Below are 24917 nucleotides of genomic sequence, written 5' to 3'. Positions count from 1 at the left end.
CATTTTCTATCTTTATACTATACATTAACATTTTAGCAACCTAATAGTTAATATCAACATAAGAAAGTTAAGGATCTTTGTAACTACTGCACTTAGCATTGTTTACCTTAGCAGTACCTTTACTTGCTAATCCTTAGTTACAGCCTGTAATATACACTGTGTGTTTGTGTGTGTGTGTGTGTATGTGTGTGTATATATATATATATATATATATATATATACACACACACACACACATATATAACATCAACTTGTTGACAGGTTCCTAACCGTTTAGTTGGACTGATATATCATTTTATTGTACACTGCCTTGTATAAAGACTACACAGTCAAACTTCTTTGTGATGACCACCAAAATTTTAATTGATAAATGGTCTTCAAGAGTAGGCCAGTATACATCATATATGATAAAACTGGAAATCTGGTATAAAAAAGGGAGGGTCTTCACAAAGAGGTGGACTTTCGAAAAAGTTTCACTGATTCTTCCCATTATGAAAATTATAGAAAAACGCAGGACATCCTGTCCAGACTTTGTCAACAAACAATTATGGGAAATTTAAAGGATTACTGTACTTTCAGCAAATTGTGCTTAAATCAATAGTACAAGTGGATATAAGAAACTTTGTAGTATATCTTATCAGAGAAAATTCTGGGAGAGCAGGATCTCCTTTTCTTTGTGTGCAGTGTATGGGCAGACATAAATACAGCTAGTCTCCATCCACCAGCTTAGGGACAACTGAGAATTAGATATGCAGCCTACAGAGGGAAAAACTGCTAAAGATTCCATATACAAGTCATATAATGGACAGAAATAGTGCATATTCCTCATACACATATACAACAGCTCATTCTGTATAGCTATGTGAAATTACAAGTGTGCTTTAAGGTAAGAAGCCTGCAAAATTGAGAATGCAGCTGTGCATTAGCACATTTAGCCTAAGATAGAGATTGGAATATATTTATAAAGTAACTCAATATTTTATGTTCTTCAACTGGATCGAAACAGCCTTGCATTAACAATGGTGTACCTCCTTAATATGTATCAACAAAGAGAATCGGTACAACGTGTTACCTAATAAAGTTAAATTTTATTGTGACATAAAACAACATACAAACATACATGTAGAGACCATATAGCGTGCCTCCAGAGGCAGTTCACAATGCATCCACTTCTGGCAGATCTAAGTTATTTCAATTATTGCATTCACATGGAGGGTGTTGTGAGTGCAGGGTCTCGATCAGCATATATTATCCAAAGTTGTATCTAGCCCTGTGGTCACTCCTCTCTCCAATGTGAAACAAGTTATAGGCATAAATATAAGGCGGGCAGAGGTTGCATTTATATACTCAGATCATATCCATCCAAATCATAAGTTAATCATCAAAAATCAAGTTGTATGTATTGGACCGATCTGAGTCCTTCACCTACCCGATATCCAGTGGCGTGCGTGTGGGCTGTCTCTGTTTGGCGTACTCCTGCAGTATGCCAAACAGAGACAGCCCACACGCACGCCACTGGATATCGGGTAGGTGAAGGACTCAGATGGGTCCAATACATACAACTTGATTTTTGATGATTAACTTATGATTTGGATGGATATGATCTGAGTATATAAATGCAACCTCTGCCCGCCTTATATTTATGCCTATAACTTGTTTCACATTGGAGAGAGGAGTGACCACAGGGCTAGAACAGCTTTGGATAATATATGCTGATCGAGACCCTGCACTCACAACACCCTCCATGTGAATGCAATAATTGAAATAACTTAGATCTGCCAGAAGTGGATGCATTGTGAACTGCCTCTGGAGGCACGCTGTATGGTCTCTACATGTATGTTTGTATGTTGTTTTATGTCACAAAATTTTTTTAACTTTATTAGGTAACACGTTGTACCGATTCTCTTTGTTGATACAATATTTTATGTTGCCTAATTCCATATAAACTCAAAAGTGAACATAACGTTGAGAGTGACCTTGCAACTAATAAATGTTTACTAAAAAAACAAGTCAGCCTCAGTCGGTGATTGGCTGAACAGGAGCTAGGACCAGGAAGCGGAAACCAGCAGGGACCTGGTAAATGTCAGAACAGCAGTATGGGGATTGGTTAGGTTAGTTATGTTTGTTTTATTTTATTTGGACCTATTCTGCCCCTTTAAAGAAAACCCCTTTAACCGCCTCCGGACCGCCTAACGCAGGATCGCGTTCCGGAGGCGGCAGCTCCAGGCCCAGTCACGCATATATGCGTCATCTCGCGAGACGCGAGATTTCCTGTGAACGCGCGCACACAGGCGCGCGCGTTCACAGGATCGGAAGGTAAGCGAGTGGATCTCCAGCCTGCCAGCGGCGATCGTTCGCTGGCAGGCTGGAGATGCGATTTTTTTTAACCCCTAACAGGTATATTAGACGCTGTTTTGATAACAGCGTCTAATATACCTGCTACCTGGTCCTCTGGTGGTCCCTTTTGCTTGGATCGACCACCAGAGGACACAGGCAGCTCAGTAATAAGTAGCACCAAACACCACTACACTACACCCCCCCCTGTCACTTATTAACCCCTGATCACCCTATATAGACTCCCTGATCACCCCTGTCATTGATCACCCCCCTGTCATTGATCACCCCCTTGTAAGGCTCCATTCAGACGTCTGTATGTTTTTTACGGATCCACGGATACATGGATCGGATCCGCAAAACACATACGGACGTCTGAATGGAGCCTTACAGGGGGGTGATCAATGACAGGGGGGTGATCACCCCATATAGACTCCCTGATCACCCCCTGTCATTGATCACCCCCCTGTCATTGATCACTCCCCTGTAAGGCTCCATTCAGACGTCCGTATGTTTTTTACGGATCCATGGATACATGGATCGGATCTGCAAAACACATACAGACGTCTGAATGGAGCCTTACAGGGGGGTGATCACCCCATATAGACTCCCTGATCACGCCCCTGTCATTGATCACCCCCCTGTAAGGCTCCATTCAGACGTCCATATGTTTTTTACGGATCCACGGAGACATGGATCGGACTGCAAAACACATACGGACGTCTGAATGGAGCCTTACAGGGGGGTGATCAATGACAGGGGGGTGATCACCCCATATAGACTCCCTGATCGCCCCCTGTCATTGATCACCCCCCTGTCATTGATCACCCCCCTGTAAGGCTCCATTCAGACGTCCGTATGTTTTTTACGGATCCACGGATACATGGATCGGATCCGCAAAACACATACAGACGTCTGAATGGAGCCTTACAGGGGGGTGATCACCCCATATAGACTCCCTGATCACCCCCCTGTCATTGATCACCCCCTTGTAAGGCTCCATTCAGACGTCTGTATGTTTTTTACGGATACATGGATCGGATCCGCAAAACATATACGGACGTCTGAATGGAGCCTTACAGGGGGGTGATCAATGACAGGGGGGTGATCACCCCATATAATAACTACTGATGTCCAGAGGACTAATATACACTTATTAATCCAGCACCTATTCCAAGTTACCTAATACTTAACTTTTATTTGTATATTAGTAAAACGAATTGCTACCTTAACTATATCTTAAAATTGCAGTGCGTTACAGTCCTCACTTGTCTATTAGAGTGCTATAGTGTTGTGCAGCATCCCCTTAGTGTGGGATACAGGACACTCCTAATCACCACTGATGCTGCTGGCTGCGCGCTGCCAGCATGCTCAACATTCAGTGTGCGATTCCCCTTATGCTGTTTGGGGCTGTAAACTGCACTGTATTAAAACTAGAGCCTCACGCTGCCCGCCGACATGTTTCGCCGTTACCGGCGTCTTCAGGGGTTAGGGCAGAGTGTGCGCGTGTCTCCTAGAAATCATTAAATAATAGTATTAAACAAAAATAAGGGGGCCTCTAGGGAGGCAAAAACCTAGAGCAACTGATGGGCTATAACATGACTTTGAGAGAGGCCAAATAGTGATTGGCCACCAACACTATGTATCTAGCGTACAAGTTAGGAGGTGAGTATGGGTAGAGGGACGAACCCAATGGAGGCTGGGAAACACATAGCTCACCAGTATAAACGTCCACCCACCAGACCGTAGAATAATGACTGCGATTGGCAAACTATACAATTAAACGCGAACCCACTACTACCGGGCAGAACTTCTCAATGAGCATATACTAAATAAATAAAATATAAAATAATAGATGAATGTCATTGATGACTGGGACATGAACCACAATATCACCATCCTGAAGGTTAAAGTATCGGGATGAGTATGGTGAGAAGTGCCAACGTAGGATGGGCTAAAAAACATAGAAGGGAATTGGATCAGCATCAGGAGAGTGTGAATATAAGGTAATATATAGGGCCATAGCAGGAAAAACGACAGGGGTCTTGACTTACATAGTAGATTGGCCAGGATAGATGAGCAAAGCAGGATCCATAACGCCGATGACTAAGTCCCCAAGCATCCACCGGGACAAGCGCAACCATAACCAAAACAATAGGGTGGACTCAACATAATTCTAAGTCCCTGAGCATGCGCCGTGGCAAGTATAGTAGGCGGAAGCGGAGCGCCGATGTATGAAACCGACGGACATGCGCAGTTAAACAGGCTCCACTAACTTTCTATGTTCTTGAGCATGCGCCATGCTGTACCTTAGATGCCGCGAACTAAGTCCACGGGCATGCGCAGTGGGAAACCCTGGCCCCTAGCACAGACGCGGCGCGTTGAGATGATGACATGCGAATCACGGGTCAAATGTGGATGGGAGGAGTCACCGGAAGGAAGTAGGTCCGGCAATACACCTAACAGAGCCGCATCAGAGGTTTCAATCACGCCCACAAGTGAAACACACATTGATGACATCATCAACAAAGGTCTTATAAACCATCCGGGAGGAGACACGCGCACACTCTGCCCTAACCCCTGAAGACGCCGGTAACGGCGAAACATGTCGGGGGGCAGCGTGAGGCTCTAGTTTTAATACAGTGCAGTTTACAGCCCCAAACAGCATAAGGGGAATCGCACACTGAATGTTGAGCATGCTGGCAGCGCGCAGCCAGCAGCATCAGTGGTGATTAGGAGTGTCCTGTATCCCACACTAAGGGGATGCTGCACAACACTATAGCACTCTAATAGACAAGTGAGGACTGTAACGCACTGCAATTTTAAGATATAGTTAAGGTAGCAATTCGTTTTACTAATATACAAATAAAAGTTAAGTATTAGGTAACTTGGAATAGGTGCTGGATTAATAAGTGTATATTAGTCCTCTGGACATCAGTAGTTATTATTTTTGTAAAAAAACACTGCATCCAGCACTAAGGGAAAGCACAGGTTTTCCATCACCCCATATAGACTCCCTGATCACCCCCCTGTCATTGATCACCCACCTGTAAGGCTCCATTCAGACGTCCGTATGTTTTTTACAGATCCACAGATACATGGATCGGATCTGCAAAACACATACGGACATCTGAATGGAGCCTTACAGGGGGGTGACCAATGACAGGGGGGTGATCACCCCATATAGACTCCCTGATCACCCCCCTGTCATTGATCACCCCCCTGTAAGGCTCCATTCAGACGTCCGTATGTGTTTTGTGGATCCGTGGATCCGCAAAACACGGACACCGCGGATCCGCAAAACACATACGGACGTCTGAATGGAGCCTTCCAGGGGGGTGATAACCCCATATACACTCCCTGATCACCCCCCTGTCATTGATCACCCCCCTGTAAGGCTCCATTCAGACTTTTTTTGGCCCAAGTTAGCGGAAATTATTATTATTATTTTTTTTCTTACAAAGTCTCATATTCCACTAACTTGTGACAAAAAATAAAATCTCACCTGAACTCACCATACCCCTCACGGAATCCAAATGCGCAAAAATTTTTAGACATTTATATTCCAGACTCCTTCTCACGCTTTAGGGCCGCTAAAATGCCAGGGCAGTATAAATACCCCACATGTGACCCCATTTCGGAAAGAAGACACCCCAAGGTATTCCGTGAGGGGCATATTCAGTCCATGAAAGATTGAAATTTTTGTCCCAAGTTAGCGGAAAGGGAGACTTTGTGAGAAAAAAAAAAAAAATAATAATAATTTCCGCTAACTTGTGCCAAAAAAAAAAAATTTCTATGAACTCGCCATGCCCCTCATTGAATACCTTGGGGTGTCTTCTTTCCAAAATGGGGTCACATGTGGGGTATTTATACTGCCCTGGCATTTTAGGGGCCCTAAAGCGTGAGAAGAAGTCTGGGATCCAAATGTCTAAAAATGCCCTCCTAAAAGGAATTTGGGCCCCTTTGCGCATCTAGGCTGCAAAAAAGTGTCACACATGTGGTATCGCCGTACTCAGGAGAAGTTGGGGAATGTGTTTTGGGGTGTCATTTTACATATACCCATGCTGGGTGAGATAAATATCTTGGTCAAATGCCAACTTTGTATAAAAAAAATGGGAAAAGTTGTCTTTTGCCGAGATATTTCTCTCACCCAGCATGGGTATATGTAAAATGACACCCCACACCACATTGCCCAACTTCTCCTGAGTACAGCGATACCAGATGTGTGACACTTTTTTGCAGCCTAGGTGGGCAAAGGGGCCCACATTCCAAAGAGCACCTTTCGGATTTCACAGGTCATTCTTTACACATTTTGATTTCAAACTACTTACCACACATTAGGGCCCCTAGAATGCCAGGGCAGTATAACTATCCCACAAGTGACCCCATTTTGGAAAGAAGACACCCCAAGGTATTTCGTGATGGTCATAGTGAGTTCATGTAAGTTTTTATTTTTTGTCACAAGTTAGTGGAATATGAGACTTTGTAAGGAAACAAAATAAAAAATCATCATTTTCCGCTAACTTGTGACAAAAAATAAAAAGTTCTATGAACTCACTATGCCCATCAGCAAATACCTTAGGGTGTCTACTTTCCGAAATGGGGTCATTTGTGGGGTTTTTCTATTGTCTGGCCATTGTAGAACCTCAGGAAACATGACAGGTGCTCAGAAATATAAGAGAGAGAGAGAGAAAGTGTGAGGGTCAAACGGATCTCTTGGAATGGCTTTCCACTAGATCTGAAAGACTTGAGGCGCCTCGGGTGGATAGGAGCGGGGTGGAGAGAAAGTAGGGTGATAGATGCTAGAGGCTGCTCCGGGTTTGGTCAGGTCGACAAGGAAGTCTGCCTGTATAGGGTGAGGTAGTGAGCCAAAAAAAGGGGGACTGGTGGGTGGGGATACCCTCCAAATCTCGCCTCTTATTTATATAAACCCTTGTGAGCGCCAATAGAGGATTAGTGTTGGGCTGCTGGAGTGTGTGATAGCTTGTTGTTGGGGTTATGTTATATTAATATGTAGAGGGATATCAATTGTGTAGGAAAAAATTGTACAGGAAAAAAGTTGTACATACATGTATGTAAAAAATTTTTTTTTAGAACAAGCGAAATAAAACAAAATCTGCATACAAAGAGCGAGTGAAAAGTATACACGTATAAAATCTGCTGAGAGAATAAAAGGATAAAAAAAAAAAAATAGATTGTACGTAAAAGTGGGATCACTGCATACAGCCTCTATTGCCTAAGAGGCCGTGTTCTGCAGCGTCGTACACAATAGATGTGGTACAGTAGGATAGAGCAATGGATAAAAGGTTTTTTTGTTTAAAAATACCGACATATATATTATAATATTGTGGTATCATAAGTAAGTTTACTCACTTCACGGGGGGGGGGGCGGTTTACCAGGATAAGCATAATACACCTGTAAACCGAGTACCCCCCCAGCCTGGATCGCTTCTAGAGTTATAACGGATGAAGGCAGCCAAACAACACGGGTGCTTCTCTTCAAAGGTCTTTATTTGCAAGTAAAAAAATCCGGCTCAACGCGTTTCGGGACAGGCACGTCCCTTCATCAGGAGCAAGTGCCTGTCCCGAAACGCGTTGAGCCGGATTTTTTTACTTGCAAATAAAGACCTTTGAAGAGAAGCACCCGTGTTGTTTGGCTGCCTTCATCCGTTATAACTCTAGAAGCGATCCAGGCTGGGGGGGTACTCGGTTTACAGGTGTATTATGCTTATCCTGGTAAACCGCCCCCCCCGTGAAGTGAGTAAACTTACTTATGATACCACAATATTATAATATATATGTCGGTATTTTTAAACAAAAAAACCTTTTATCCATTGCTCTATCCTACTGTACCACATCTATTGTGTACGACGCTGCAGAACACGGCCTCTTAGGCAATAGAGGCTGTATGCAGTGATCCCACTTTTACGTACAATCTATTTTTTATTTTTTATCCTTTTATTCTCTCAGCAGATTTTATACGTGTATACTTTTCACTCGCTCTTTGTATGCAGATTTTGTTTTATTTCGCTTGTTCTAAAAAAATTTTTTTTTACATACATGTATGTACAACTTTTTTCCTGTACAATTTTTTCCTACACAATTGATATCCCTCTACATATTAATATAACATAACCCCAACAACAAGCTATCACACACTCCAGCAGCCCAACACTAATCCTCTATTGGCGCTCACAAGGGTTTATATAAATAAGAGGCGAGATTTGGAGGGTATCCCCACCCACGAGGTGCTCAGAAAGTCAGAGCTGCTTCAAAAAGCGGAAGTTCACATTTTTGTACCATAGTTTGTAAACACTATAACTTTTACCCAAACCATTTTTTTTCTACCCAAACATTTTTTTTTTATCAAAGGCATGTAGAACAATAAATTTAGAGAAAAATATATATATGGATGTCGTTTTTTTTGAAAAATTTTACAACTGAAAGTGAAAAATGTCATTTTTTTAAAAATTTTTTGTTAAATTTCGGTCTAATAACAAAAAAAGTAAAAATGTCAGCAGCAATGAAATACCACCAAATGAAAGCTCTATTAGTGAGAAGAAAAGGAGGTAAAATTCATTTGGGTGGTAAGTTGCATGACCGAGCAATAAACGGTGAAAGTAGTGTAGTGCAGAAGTGTAAAAAGTGGCCTGGTCATTAAGGATGTTTAAGCTAGGGGGGCTGAGGTGGTTAAAAAGGCTTTTATACAGGACTGATTATAACAGTAGCAATATGGGCTTCTGCTCATGGCTGGGGCACCTAATGGTCTGGGGGAGAGAGGAAGTTTGCCTTCATTACATCTCGCACCTGAAGTACTTAGCATCCTTGTACATACTGGTGAAACTCGAAAAATTTGAATATTGTGCAAAATTTCATTTATTTCAGTAATGCAACTTAAAGGGAATCTGTCACCTGGTTTGAGCATATTAAGGTGTTACTACTGCCATGTACACTAAAATACCTTATTACTTGCTATAGTGCAAGAAACTAATTCCTATATCAGAGACACAACTCAGATTATTAGTGTATTGGAAAATGTCAAGTATGACTCCAACTGGATCATTGGAACGCTCGATGTACAGTCCTTGTACACAATTATCAACCACCAACAAGTTATAGCAGATATGAAAGCACAATTATTAAATGACGGCAATATCCCTGAAAAACAAATTGACTTTTTAGAAGCGAGTGTCAATTTTATTTTGACACATAATTATTTTTATTTTGAAGGAGATTTTTACCTGCAAGTGCAAGGGACTGCCATGGGCATCAGGTTTGCCCCCAGCTATGCCCATCTGTTTAAGGCAGATTGGGAAAGACAATTGATTGTGCCAAGGCTGGGGTCAGACCTGGTGCTCTGGAAACGCTATATTGACGACGTGATATTTATCTGGAAAAAAGACAGACCAACTCTGGATAGTTTTTTGTAAGAGATAAACCTTAATGATTTGAATTTAAGATTCACATCAACCTTATCTAAAACAAGCATAGAGTATCTAGACTTGCAAATCACAGTAGAGAATGATAGTCTAGTATGCAATACTTTTCATAAACCTGTCTCTAAAAACAGCTACATTAGATACACCAGTTGTCATGGACCAAGATGGCTGATAAATGTACCATTGAGACAATTTAGAAGATTAAAGAGAAATTGCACTAAAAATAATCAATTTGAGGAAGAGGCGGGCAAACTGAAGGAACAACTAACTCAAATAGAATATCCAGAAATAGTGGTTGATACTGCATTGAGTAAAGTCCAAAAAATGGATAGCATTTTTTTCAAACAAAAAGAGAAAGAAATGGAAACTCAAAGAGAGATGGACTGTAGATTAATTATACCATTTAATCCACAATATAAGAGAATTCAACACATCTTGAAGAAACACTGGCATTTTATACAAAGAGACAAATGGATAGGACATTTGGTGCCAGCAAATCCTAGAGTAACATTTACTAAGGCCCCAAATATGGGCATAAAGGTAGCACCATCTATACCAAATAAATGAAAAGTGAGGCCCTCAGTCCAAGAGTGGATAGGATTAAAGGGTTTTTATCGATGTGGGGTATGTAGCAACTGCTCAACCACTACATTTCCTAAAAAAAACACAGAGATCATCTCAACTAGTAATGCCTATATCCACAAAATCAGAGAGTGCCTGACATGCAGTTCGACTAATGTAATATATATCATCACGTGCCCTTGTAATAAACAATATGTGGGAAGAACTAAAAGAGCTATGAATAAACGAATTTCGGAACACCTTGCTAACATCAAAAAGGGGTATGAAAATCATACATTGTCAAAACACTTTAAGGAATATCATGACCAAAATCCCACAGGACTTACGTATGCAGCCATTGATAAAGTTGATTTACAAACCGGATTCCAAAAAAGTTGGGACACTATACAAATTGTGAATAAAAACTGAATGCAATGATGTGGAGGTGCCAACTTCTAATATTTTATTCAGAATAGAACATAAATCACGGAACAAAAGTTTAAACTGAGAAAATGTACCATTTTAAGGGAAAAATATGTTGAATCAGAATTTTATGGTGTCAACAAATCCCCAAAAAGTTGGGACAAGGCCATTTTTACCACTGTGTGGCATCTCCCCATCTTCTTACAACACTCAACAGACGTCTGGGGACTGAGGAGACCAGTTTCTCAAATTTAGAAATAGGAATGCTCTCTCATTCTTGTCTAATACAGGCCTCTAACTGTTCAATCGTCTTGGGCCTTCTTTGTTGCACCTTCCTCTTTATGATGCGCCAAATGTTCTCTATAGGTGAAAGATCTGGACTGCAGACTGGCCATTTCAGTACCCGGATCCTTCTCCTACGCAGCCATGATGTTGTGATTGATGCAGAATGTGGTCTGGCATTATCTTGTTGAAAAATGCAGGGTCTTCCCTGAAAGAGATGACGTCTGGATGGGAGCATATGTTGTTCTAGAACCTGAATATATTTTTCTGCATTAATGGTGCCTTTCCAGAGATGCAAGCTGCCCATGCCACACGCACTCATGCAACCCCATACCATCAGAGATGCAGGCTTCTGAACTGAGCGTTGATAACAACTTGGGTTGTCCTTGTCCTCTTTGGTCCGGATGACATGGCGTCCCAGATTTCCAAAAAGAACTTCGAATCGTGACTCGTCTGACCACAGAACAGTCTTCCATTTTGCCACACTCCATTTTAAATGATCCCTGGCCCAGTGAAAACGCCTGAGCTTGTGGATCTTGCTTAGAAATGGCTTCTTCTTTGCACTGTAGAGTTTCAGCTGGCAACGGTGGATGGCACGGTGGATTGTGTTCACGGACAATGGTTTCTGGAAGTATTCCTGAGCCCATTCTGTGATTTCCTTAGCATTCCTGTTTGTGGTGCCCGGAGATCACAGGCATCCAGTATGGTTTTACGGCCTTGACCCTTACGCACAGGGATTGTTCCAGATTCTCTGAATCTTCGGATGATGTTATGCACAGTTGATGATGATAGATGCAAAGTCTTTGCAGTTTTTCGCTGGGTAACACCTTTCTGATATTGCTCCACTATCTTTCTGCGCAACATTGTGGGAATTGGGGATCCTCTACCCATCTTGGCTTCTGAGAGACACTGCCACTCTGAGAAGCTCTTTTTATACCCAATCATGTTGCTAATTGACCTAATTAGTGTTAATTGGTCTTCCAGCTCTTCGTTATGCTCAAATTTACTTTTTCCAGCCTCTTATTGCTACTTGTCCCAACTTTTTTGGGATTTGTTGACACCGTGAAAATTGGAATCAACTTATTTTTCCTTTAAAATTATACATTTACTCGGATTAAACGTTTGATCTGTCATCTACGTTCTATTACAAATAAAATATTGACATTTGCCATCTCCACATCATTGCATTCAGTTTTTATTCACAATTTGTTTAGTGTCCCAACTTTTTTGGAATCCGGTTTGTACATTGGAGAGGGGGAAATCATGTGTGTCGTATGTCACGCCTAGAATCTAGACGAATTTTTGAACTTAACACACTTATACCACAGGGCTTAAACGCTGAAATAGAACTGTTTGACTTTTTGTGAAGGAGGAGATGCACTCTCAGTGACGAGTTACCGCGGAGGATTTTATAAAGCCTGGATCTTCCTTACCGGCAATGCACCACCTCATAAACCACACATTTCTACATTATTCTACATTATATGCATTATGTCCACTACGGGAAATGTGACTTTTCTAGACACACTTCACATATTCTGTACTGGAGGCAACATACAGGGAGTGCAGAATTATTAGGCAAATGAGTATTTTGACCACATCATCCTCTTTATGCATGTTGTCTTACTCCAAGCTGTATAGGCTCGAAAGCCTACTACCAATTAAGCATATTAGGTGATGTGCATCTCTGTAATGAGAAGGGGTGTGGTCTAATGACATCAACACCCTATATTAGGTGTGCATAATTATTAGGCAACTTCCTTTCCTTTGGCAAAATGGGTCAAAAGAAGGACTTGACAGGCTCTGAAAAGTCAAAAATAGTGAGATATCTTGCAGAGGGATGCAGCACTCTTAAAATTGCAAAGCTTCTGAAGCGTGATCATCGAACAATCAAGCGTTTCATTCAAAAAAGTCAACAGGGTCACAAGAAGCGTGTGGAAAAACCAAGGCGCAAAATAACTGCCCATGAACTGAGAAAAGTCAAGCGTGCAGCTGCCAAGATGCCACTTGCCACCAGTTTGGCCATATTTCAGAGCTGCAACATCACTGGAGTGCCCAAAAGCACAAGGTGTGCAATACTCAGAGACATGGCCAAGGTAAGAAAGGCTGAAAGACGACCACCACTGAACAAGACACACAAGCTGAAACGTCAAGACTGGGCCAAGAAATATCTCAAGACTGATTTTTCTAAGGTTTTATGGACTGATGAAATGAGAGTGAGTCTTGATGGGCCAGATGGATGGGCCCGTGGCTGGATTGGTAAAGGGCAGAGAGCTCCAGTCCGACTCAGACGCCAGCAAGGTGGAGGTGGAGTACTGGTTTGGGCTGGTATCATCAAAGATGAGCTTGTGGGGCCTTTTCGGGTTGAGGATGGAGTCAAGCTCAACTCCCAGTCCTACTGCCAGTTTCTGGAAGACACCTTCTTCAAGCAGTGGTACAGGAAGAAGTCTGCATCCTTCAAGAAAAACATGATTTTCATGCAGGACAATGCTCCATCACACGCGTCCAAGTACTCCACAGCGTGGCTGGCAAGAAAGGGTATAAAAGAAGAAAATCTAATGACATGGCCTCCTTGTTCACCTGATCTGAACCCCATTGAGAACCTGTGGTCCATCATCAAATGTGAGATTTACAAGGAGGGAAAACAGTACACCTCTCTGAACAGTGTCTGGGAGGCTGTGGTTGCTGCTGCACGCAATGTTGATGGTGAACAGATCAAAACACTGACAGAATCCATGGATGGCAGGCTTTTGAGTGTCCTTGCAAAGAAAGGTGGCTATATTGGTCACTGATTTGTTTTTGTTTTGTTTTTGAATGTCAGAAATGTATATTTGTGAATGTTGAGATGTTATATTGGTTTCACTGGTAAAAATAAATAATTGAAATGGATATATATTTGTTTTTTGTTAAGTTGCCTAATAATTATGCACAGTAATAGTCACCTGCACACACAGATATCCCCCTAAAATAGCTAAAACTAAAAACAAACTAAAAACTACTTCCAAAAATATTCAGCTTTGATATTAATGAGTTTTTTGGGTTCATTGAGAACATGGTTGTTGTTCAATAATAAAATTAATCCTCAAAAATACGACTTGCCTAATAATTCTGCACTCCCTGTACAATGCAAACAAGATGGAAACGTAATGGCTGTATACATAGCATTAGACATAACATTGTGGGTTAGGCTCTATACCAAATATAGATGTCTGCCTCCAGACTTGGATGTTTTAAAATAGAAAATTATATTTTACCGAATATCTGTTAGCAGCAATGAAAATATATGTATTAGAAACATAAGATTGATGGTATTTATGTCTCCGGAAACAAATACACAAAAAACGCACGTGGGACCAAAAAACGCATTGAAGACGCACCAAAACCGCAATGCAGGCTACATGCATTTTTTGTGCGAAAATGTCCCCAAATATGCGTCTAGTCGTTCTAGATATTTATTATGTTACAGAAATCTAAGATTGTGTAGGATTAGACATGCACTTTAATATATGGTATTTTATGTGAAGTAAATGAAGTGTTGGCATGCTGCGTTCGTCGGATACCATAATCCAGTTCCATATATTTAGGATGACCTCAACCTCAATTAAAGATATAGTATATAAGGGTATATTTATTCATAGTTCAGTTACCACTGAAGAAGGAGTGAGAAATTACATACACTCCGAAACGCGTTTGTTTTTATGAATTATCTATGAAGTACCCAAGATTTTTCTGAAGAAAAACTACAGCTATGCGCAATTGAAATAATATAAGAACTTTACCTACAAAATCTTGCTCACAAGCTTGATTAGGTATAAGGAACAGCTGTCTACGGATCCACATACCCCGGGATTGAAAGCCGGCAAGTTTAACAGGGTGAACACTCCAAATTCCCGTGAAAACTCACGAGACTTACTGCACTAACAACAACGGTCACGCTGAACACAGGTGGGACGCCACACAGCCTGCAACTTCATTCGCAGTTTGGTTACAACAACCGTGAGTACCCTGTTATGCCGATATTTTGAAAGAACAATTTGCCTAGATCTGGGGCTAATTCAGAGTGGACGAGTAACATCGTATACAATATCCCCACTCATGAAACCTTGGGGAATACACTGAACGGTGTCAGTGTCAGGACGCACAGCATATGACCAATCTGCTGTAATTTCTTTGGAGAGACAACTACACAAGATCCATTATATATCTGTCATCTATATATTGGAGTATATAGGTTTATAGGCGTCCATTGTTTGCCATTGTATATTATATTATTATATGGTGATTTTATTGTTCAATATCTCCTTGTTTTATCGCCCAGAGGTGAATACCAACAGGTTTTAATTTTATTTTTATTATCATTTTTTATATTTTATTGTGTACTGGATTTTAATAAACTATTGTATTTCCAAATGACCCAAATATTTGGTTGTGCCTATCTCCATTTTCAAAATCTATACCTTTGTTGATAGGGGGGATCATTTGATAGTAGCACCCATCCATATCACTTATCTTGTGGAGCCACCAAAATATATACCCACGGTTTAGTCTTCATTTTTTGTTTCATGGTTTCATTAGCGATAAAATCCACTTTTTATGTTATGCAAATGAGTGTCCAAGGTGCCCAGAGGGGCGTTATTATCCTAATCTGGAGCCCAGGAACTCCCCCGTACAGTGCCCAGCCCGCCTTCCTTTAGAGCCCAAGCACGCCTCTTCCAGCATAAGTAACTGCCCACACCCGAACTCTTTGCTGCCGCCCCCTTCGCTATGTGAAATCTTGCGCAGGCGCAGTACCGCGGACTGCCTGCGCGATGTAGAAGCTCCTGAAGGCCATAGCTTTAAATTTGTCACTGGGCTCGGCGCATGCCCAGTGACACATTTGAAGCTGTTGCCCTCAGGAGCTTCTACATCGCGCAGGCAGTCCACGGTACTGCGCCTGCGTGAGATTTCACATAGCGTAGGGGGCGGTGGCAAAGAGTTCGGGTGTGGGCAGTTACTTATGCTGCAAGAGGCGTGCTTGGGCTCTAAAGGAAGGCGGGCTGGGCACTGTACGGGGGAGTTACTGGGCTCCAGAGAAGGATAATAACGCCCCTCTGGGCACCTTGGACACTCATTTGCATAACATCAAAAGTGGATTTTATCGCTAATGAAACCATGAAACAAAAAATGAAGACTACAGCAAGAAATAAGGTATTTTATTGTACATGGCAGTAGTAACACCTCAATATGCTCAAACCAGGAGACAGATTCCCTTTAAAATGTGAAACTACATGCAAAGCGAGATATTTCAAGCGCTTATTTGTTATAATTTGGATGATTATGGCTTACAGCTTATGAAAACCCCAAATTCACAATCTAAGAAAATTAGAATATTGTGAAAAGGTTCAATATTCTAGGCTCAAAGTGTCACACTGTAGTCAGCTAATTAATCAATCCATAACATCTGCAAAGGGTTCCTAAGCCTTTAAATTGTCTCTCAGTCTGGTTCAGTAGGAATCACAATCATGGGAAAGACTGCTGACCTGACAGTTGTGCAGAAAACCATCATTGACACCCTCCATAAGGATGGAAAGCCTCAAAAGGTAATTGCAAAAGAAGTTGGATGTTCCCAAAGTGCTGTATCAAAGCACATAAATAGAAAGTTATGTGGAAGGGACAAGTGTGGAAGAAAAAGGTGCACAAGCAGCAGGGATGACCGCAGCCTAGAGAGGATTGTCAGGAAAAGGCCATTCAAAAGTGTTGGGGACTTTCACAAGGAGTGGACTGAAGCTGGAGTTAGTGCATCAAGAGCCACCACACACAGACGGATCCTGGACATGGGCTTCAAATGTCGTATTCCTCTTGTCAAGCCTCTCCTGAACAAGAAACAACGTCAGAAGCGTCTAACCTGTGCTAAAGAAAAAAAGAACTGGTCTGTTGCTCAGTGGTCCAAAGTGGTCTTTTCTGATGAGAGCAACTTTTGCATCTCATTTGGAAACCAAGGACCCAGAGTCTGGAGGAAGAATTGAGAGGCACACAATGCAAGAAGCTTGAAGTCCAGTGTGAAGTTTCCACAGTCTGTTTATTTGGGGAGCCATGTCATCTGCTAGTGTTGGTCCACTGTGCTTCATTAAGTCCAGAGTCAACACAGCCGTCTACCAGGAGATTGGCACTTCATGCTTCCTTCCGCAGACTAGCTTTATAGAGATGGTGACTTTATTTTCCAGAAGGACTTGGCACCTGCCCACACTGCCAAAAGTACCAAAAAATGGTTCAATGACCATGGGATTACTGTGATTACTTGATTGGCCAGCAAACTCGCTTGACCTGAACCCCATAGAGAATCTATGGGGCATTGCCAAGAGGAAGATGAGAGACATGAGACCGAACAATGCAGAAGAGCTGAAGGCTGCTATTGAAGTATTCTGGTCTTCCATAACACCTCAGCAGTGCCATAGGCTGATAGCATCTATGCCACGCCGCATTGAGGCAGTAATTGATGGAAAAGGGGCCCAAACCAAATGCTCTCATTTGGAAACCAAGGACCCAGAGTCTGGAGGAAGAATTGAGAGGCACACAATGCAAGAAGCTTAAAGTCCAGTGTGAAGTTTCCACAGTCTGTTTATTTGGGGAGCCATGTCATCTGCTGGTGTTGGTCCACTGTGCTTCATTAAGTCCAGAGTCAACACAGCCGTCTACCAGGAGATTGGCACTTCATGCTTCCTTCCGCAGACTAGCTTTATGGAGATGGTGACTTCATTTTCCAGAAGGACTTGGCACCTGCCCACACTGCCAAAAGTACCAAAAAACGGTTCAATGACCATGGGATTACTGTGATTACTTGATTGGCCAGCAAACTCGCCTGACCTGAACCCCATAGAGAATCTATGGGGCATTGCCAAGAGGAAGATGAGAGACATGAGACCGAACAATGCAGAAGAGCTGAAGGCTGCTATTGAAGCATTCTGGTCTTCCATAACACCTCAGCAGTGCCATAGGCTGATAGCATCTATGCCACGCCGCATTGAGGCAGTAATTGATGGAAAAGGGGCCCAAACCAAATGCTGAGTACATGTGCATAATTATACTTTTCAGAGGTCCTACATTTTTCTATTTAGCTCCTTTTTTTTTATTGATTTCATGTAAAATTCAAATTTTCTGAGATTGTGAATTTGGGGTTTTCATAAGCTGTAAGCCAAAATCATCCAAATTATAACAAATAAAGGCTTGAAATATCTCGCTTTGCATGTAAATGAGTCTATCTCATATATTAGTTTCACCTTTTAAGTTGCATTACTGAAATAAATAAACTTTTTTTTAACTCAAATTTTTCGAGTTTCATCTGTACTATTCTACGTATGTGTAAAATGTATCTAATGAGTGTGTTGTATGTACAGTGGATATAAAAAGTCTACACCCCCCTGTTAAAATGTCAGGTTTCTGTGCTGTAAAAAAATGAGACAAAGATAAATCATTTCTCCACCTTTAATGTGACCTATAAACTGTACCACTCAATTGAAAAACAAACTGAAATATTTTAGATGGAGGGAAGAAAACTAAAAAAACTAAAATAATGTGGTTGCATAAGTGTGCACACCCTATTATAACTGGGGATGTAGCTGTGTTTAGAATTAAGCAATCGCATTCAAAATCATGTTAAATAGGAGTCAGCATACACCTGCCATCATTTAAAGTGCCTCTGATTAACCCCAAATAAAGTTCAGCTGCTCTAGTTTTTCTTAGTCGCATCCCACAGCAAAAGCCATGGTCCATAGAGAGCTTCCAAAGCATCAGAGGGATCTCATTGTTAAAAGGTATCAGTCAGGAGAAGGGTACAAAAGAATTTCCAAGGCATTAGATATACCATAGAACACAGTGAAGACAGTCATCATCAAGTGGAGAAAATATGGCACAACAGTGACATTACCAAGAACTGGACGTCCCTCCAAAATTGATGAAAAGACGAGAAGAAAACTGGTCTGGGAGGCTACCAAGAGGCCTACAGCAACATTAAAGGAGCTGCAGGAATATCTGGCAAGTACTGGCTGTGTGGTACATGTGACAACAATCTCCCGTATTCTTCATATGTCTGGGCTATGGGATAGAGTGGCAAGATGAAAGCCTTTTCTTACGAAGAAAAACATCCATCGCCAGGCTACATTTTGCAAAAACACATCTGAAGTCTCCCAAAAGCATGTGGGAAAAGGTGTTATGGTCTGATGAAACCAAGGTTGAACATTTTGGCCATAATTCCAAAAGATATGTTTGCCGCAAAAACAACACTGCACATCACCAAAAGAACACCATACCCACAGTGAATCATGGTGGTGGCAGCATCATGCTTTGGGGCTGTTTTTCTTCAGCTGGAACTGGGGCCTTAGTTAAGCTAGAGGGAATTATGAACAGTTCCAAATACCAGTCAATATTGGCACAAAACCTTCAGGCTTCTGCTAGAAAGCTGTACATGAAGAGGAACTTCATCTTTCAGCATGACAACGACCCAAGCATACATCCAAATCAACTAAGGAATAGCTTCACCGGAAGAAGATTAAAGTTTTGGAATAGCCCAGCCAGAGCCCAGACTTGAATCCGATTGAAAATCTGTGGGGTGATCTGAAGAGGGCTGTGCACAGGAGATGCCCTCGAAATCTGACAGATTTGGAGTGTTTTTGCAAAGAAGAGTGGGCAAATCTTGCGAAGTCAAAATGTCCCATGCTGATAGACTCATACCCAAAAAGACTGAGTGCTGTAATAAAATCAAAAGGTGCTTCAACAAAGTATTAGTTTAAGGGTGTGCACACTTATGCAACCATATTTTATTTTTAGATTTTTTCTTCCCTCTACCTAAAAGATTTCAGTTTGTTTTTCTATTGAGTTGTACAGTTTATAGGTCACATTAAAGATGGAAAAAGTTCTGAAATGATTTATCTTTCTCATTTTTTTTACAGCACAAAAACCTGACATTAGACTTTTTATATCCACTGTATGTACCCTGTAACCATGTATCATGCCAGGATTAGCTGAGTGGAGCACACTCCTGCCTGTGCCTGCTTCACTAAGCTAAAAGTCCTGCATGTAAGTTTTTTGCTTAGTGAAGCAGGCACAGGCAGGAGCAATGTGTGCTCCTGCCCGTACTCCGTTCTCTGCAACCTCATTGATTGAGTGCACAGTCCGTACTCCGTACACCGCCGAGAAGTCAGCGATGTGGAGAATAGTGAATTTAAAGTGCACAGGAAAATCAGGGCTTTAGGGGGGAATATCTATAATAAAAGTGCAAAATCAATGAATAAAGTACATTAATAAAATTTTTTTTGGGGACATTCAAAAAAAAACTTCATTAAAAGTTTTGTTACTCTTTTTAAGTTTGTGAATCTTACAGGAAAAAAAGTGGAAATGTTCAAGGGATATGAATATTTTTTTAACCCCTTAAGGCCCTATTTCACCTTAAGGACTTGGCCATTTTTTGCAAATCTGACCAGTGTCACTTTAAGTGCTGATAACTTTAAAACGCTTTGACTTATCCAGGCCGTTCTGAGATAGTTTTTTCGTCACATATTTTACTTCATGGCACTGCTAAAATTGGGTCAAAAAAGTTAATTTGCAAATTTCAAAGTTTCAGTTTCTCTACTTCTGTAATACATAGTAATACCCCCAGAAATTGTGATGACTTTAGATTCCCCATATGTCTACTTCATGTTTGTAGCATTTTGGGAATGATATTTTATTTTTTGGGGATGTTACAAAGCTTAGAAGTTTAGAAGCAAATCTTGAAATTTTTCAGAAATTTACAAAAACCCAATTTTTAGGGACCAGTACAGGTCTGAAGTCACTTTGCGAGGCTTACATAATAGAAACCGCCTAAAAATGACCCCATTCTATAAACTACACCCCTCAAGGTATTCAAAACTGATTTTACAAACTTCGTTAACCCTTTAGGTGTTGCACAAGAGTTATTGGCAAATGGGGATGAAATTTGAGAATTTCATTTTTTTGCATAATTTTTCCATTTTAACCCATTTTTTCCACTAACAAAGCAAGGGTTAACAGCCAAAAAAGACTGTATCTTTATTGCCCTTACTCTGCCATTTACAGAAACACCCCATATGTGGCCGTAAACTACTGTACGGGCACACAGCGGGGCGCAGAAGGAAAGGAATGCCATACGGTTTTTGGAAGGCAGGTTTTGCTGGACTGGTTTTTTTGACACCATGTCCCATTTGAAGCCTCCCTGATGCACCCCTAGAGTAGAAACTCCAGAAAAGTGACCCCATTTTAGAAACTACGGGATAGGTTGGCAGTTTTGTTGGTACTAGTTTAGGGTACATATGATTTTTGGTTGCTCTATATTACACTTTTTGTGCGGCAAGGTAACAAGAAATAGCTTTTTTGGCACCGTTTTTTTTTTTTTGTTATTTACAACATTCATCTGACAGGTTAGATCATGTGGTAATTTCATAGAGCAGGTTGTCACGGACACGGCGATACCTAATATGTATACAATTCTTTTAATTTCTGTAAGTTTTACCCAATGATTTCATTTTTAAAACAAAAAAAAAGTTTTAGTGTCTCCATAGTCTAAGAGCCATAGTTTTTTCAGTTTTTGGGCGATTATCTTAAGTAGGGTCTCATTTTTTGCGGGATGAGATGATGGTTTGATTTGCACTATTTTGGGGTGCATATGACTTTTTGATCGCTTGCTATTATACTTTTTGTGACATAAGATGACAAAAAATGGCTTTTTTTACACCGTTTTTATTTTTATTTTTTTACGGTGGTCATCTGAGGGGTTAGGTCATGTGATATTTTTATAAAGTCGGTCGATACGGACGCGGCGATACCTAATATGTATACTTTTTTTTAATTTATGTAAGTTTTACACAATGATTTCATTTTTGAAACAAAAAAAATGATGTTTTAGTGTTTCCATAGTCTAAGAGCCATAGTTTTTTCAGTTTTTGGGCGATTATCTTAAGTAGGGTCTCATTTTTTGCGGGATGAGATGACGGTTTGATTGTTACAATTTTGGCGTACATGCGACTTTCTTGATCACTTTTATTACCTTTTTTTGGGAAGTAAGGTGGGCAAAATTCATAGTTTTTTATTTTTTATTTTTTATTTTTATGGCGTTCACCGTTCGGGTAAAGTAACATGACCGTTTTATAGACCAGGTCGTTACGGACACGGCGATACCAAACATGTGTAGGGAATTTTATTTTTTTCATTTTTAATCAGTGATAAATGTGTTTTTTGATTTTTACTTTTTTTTCCCTTTTTTTTTACCCAGACCCACTTGGTTCTTGAAGATCCAGTGGGTCAGATGTCTGTATAATACAGTACAGTACTCTATATAGGGTACTGCACTGTATTTTACTTACACTGAACAGATCTATGCCTTCAGCACATATCTGTTCAGCACCATGGACAGCAGGAAGCGTGAGAAGGCGTCCTGTTGCCATGGGATCCTTCCCCGTCTGCCACAACTTCGCAGACGGGGAAGGGTGAGGACGGGGCTGGCGGGGGGCTGTCTGGGAGCTCTCTCCCTCTCCATCGGGGGGCTGCAAAGGCACAGCAGCCCCCCGATCGGAGAGGGAGGGAGCTCCCTGAGCTGTTAACCTTTTCCATACAGCGGTCCGTACGGCCCGCGGTATGGAAAGGGTTAAACGGCTGACATCGCATCACCGATGTCAGCCGTTTATACCAGGGTGTCAGCAATGTGCTGGCACCCTGGTATACCCACTGTACACCAACGATTATCAATGGGAGGCGGGCGGAGGATCGTGATCCCGCCTGCCGCACCGCCCGCCTCCCGCACCGCCCGCAACCCCCCCCTGCACCTCCCACCGGGCTAAAATCATTCAGAGGTGCAGGGGGGGGTGATAAATATATATTTTCGCCACACTAAAGTTTCTGATCGCCGCGGTCAGGGACCGCGGGGATCAGAAACTGCAGAAATCGCAACAAACCGCAGGTCTGAATTGACCTGCAGTTTGTTGCGATCGCGGACATGGGGGGGTCACGGGACCCCCCCGCGCATTTAGCCGAGCTGGGCGGCAGTGATCGCAACAACACATGATGTATCGGTACATCATGTGTCCTTAAGGACTCGGGAAACATGCCGTACCGGTACGTCATGTGTCCTTAAGGGGTTAAGGCACGCTATGTTAAAAATAATTATAGAATATATAATCAGATTAGTTAAATTATTGTACATATTTCTTGAAGTATGTAACCAGCAGTACTAGATTGATGCTGGATTTATTTGGCATTGCATGTCCATGTCAGCATACAGCACTGCTTGCTTTACTGCCACCACTTAATCACTAGTATAGCCCACTATATGGCTCTACTGTTTTAGTCAGTTTACAAACCTACTTATAGCTGATTTTCCCCTGATAGCTGTATAGCAATCTATTCACAGACAGCTATTTCTCGTCTCCCAACATCGGCATCACACACAGGCCTTTACCCACTTACATAAGGAAAATTAATTATGCAGAATGTAGTTGAGTTTTATGCAGACAAGTGTCTCTCAGGAATCAGATTATACGGAGCCGTGTGAGAGAAATAAACTGAGAGGTGCAGGAGTGATGAATGGAGACAAACACACAAGATTTGGGTACATCTGTATACACAGAACTTAAAGCATCTGCTGCTGATGTCTTGGTGCTAGATACCACTTGTAAAGTCCATTGCATAATAGGTGAGAGCTGGGCTGGCAGCACAAGGGGAAATTTCCCAATATTAGGCACGCGGTTTTAATGTCAGATAGATGTATATTCAGTCCCATGTTATTGGTTGCATTTTCTGAGGTTAAAGGGAACCTGTCACATTGAACATGGTGTCTGATCTCCATGCTATAGAGCAGGAGGAGCTGAGCAGATTGATATATAGTATTGTGGGGATAGATTCAGTATAACTTCAGTATTTCTTAACATTTAAATCTCTAATGATTCTGGCATTAGTCCAGTAGGTGATTTTATTCATGGATTAATAGTCTCCCCTGCATACAGAGATAGCTAATCCTAAACATAAAAAGAGCAGAGATTTTAATGAATAAATTACTATACTGAATCTTTTCATACAGCACTGTATATCAATCTGCTCAGCTTCTCTGGGTCTATACCATGCTGCCTCCAGGTAAAACTGCATGTATAATGTGACATGTTCCTTTTAAAGAGGACCTGTAATGACATGTCTTTTTTTTTTTTTTTTAGCAATGTCTGGCATTCCCTATGTAATAACTATTCTGGAGCATCTATTCTTATGACTCTGTGTTATACCATTCATTTATTATTATTATTATTATTATTATTATTATTATTATTCCTTTTAGAAGTTATGAATTAATTGCTTGCAGTTTGCAATAAAGGTCCAACTGGGTGTTATTAGTCAGGGGTCACAGTCTGCCAAAGGCAGCACTAATTGGATAATGAGTGCAAGGACACACCCACTGCTAATAACACAAAAATGGACCTTCATTGCAAACTCTTAGGCCCCTTGCAGACGAGCGTTCCTCCCGCGGCGAGTCCGCATCGCAGCACCCGGCCTGACCTCCCAGTGCTGCCAGGGGAGTCACATGGCATTATATTTATTTATGATGCTATGTAACCCTTAGAGTTCAGGAATGTATTGGATAACACTGACAGCATTATGCCAGTGTTATCCAATACATTCCAGAACTGTAAGGGTTACATTGCATCATAAATCAATATAATGCTATGTGACCCCCAGCAGCAATGGGAGGTCAGGCCGGGAGCTGCGTTGCAGACTCGCTGCTGGAGGAACGCTCGTCTGCAAGGGGCCATAGCAATTCAGTCATAACTGCTAGAAGGTGTCATAGCGTTGCCCTGTGCCTGGTGCCATCCTGCTATCCGGGGTGGGCATTCGTTCTACATCACTCAC

The sequence above is a fragment of the Bufo bufo genome, chromosome 2 (genome assembly GCF_905171765.1).
Source record: "Bufo bufo chromosome 2, aBufBuf1.1, whole genome shotgun sequence".
Classification (NCBI taxonomy): domain Eukaryota; kingdom Metazoa; phylum Chordata; class Amphibia; order Anura; family Bufonidae; genus Bufo; species Bufo bufo.
Note: the sequence above shows the minus strand (reverse complement) of the source record.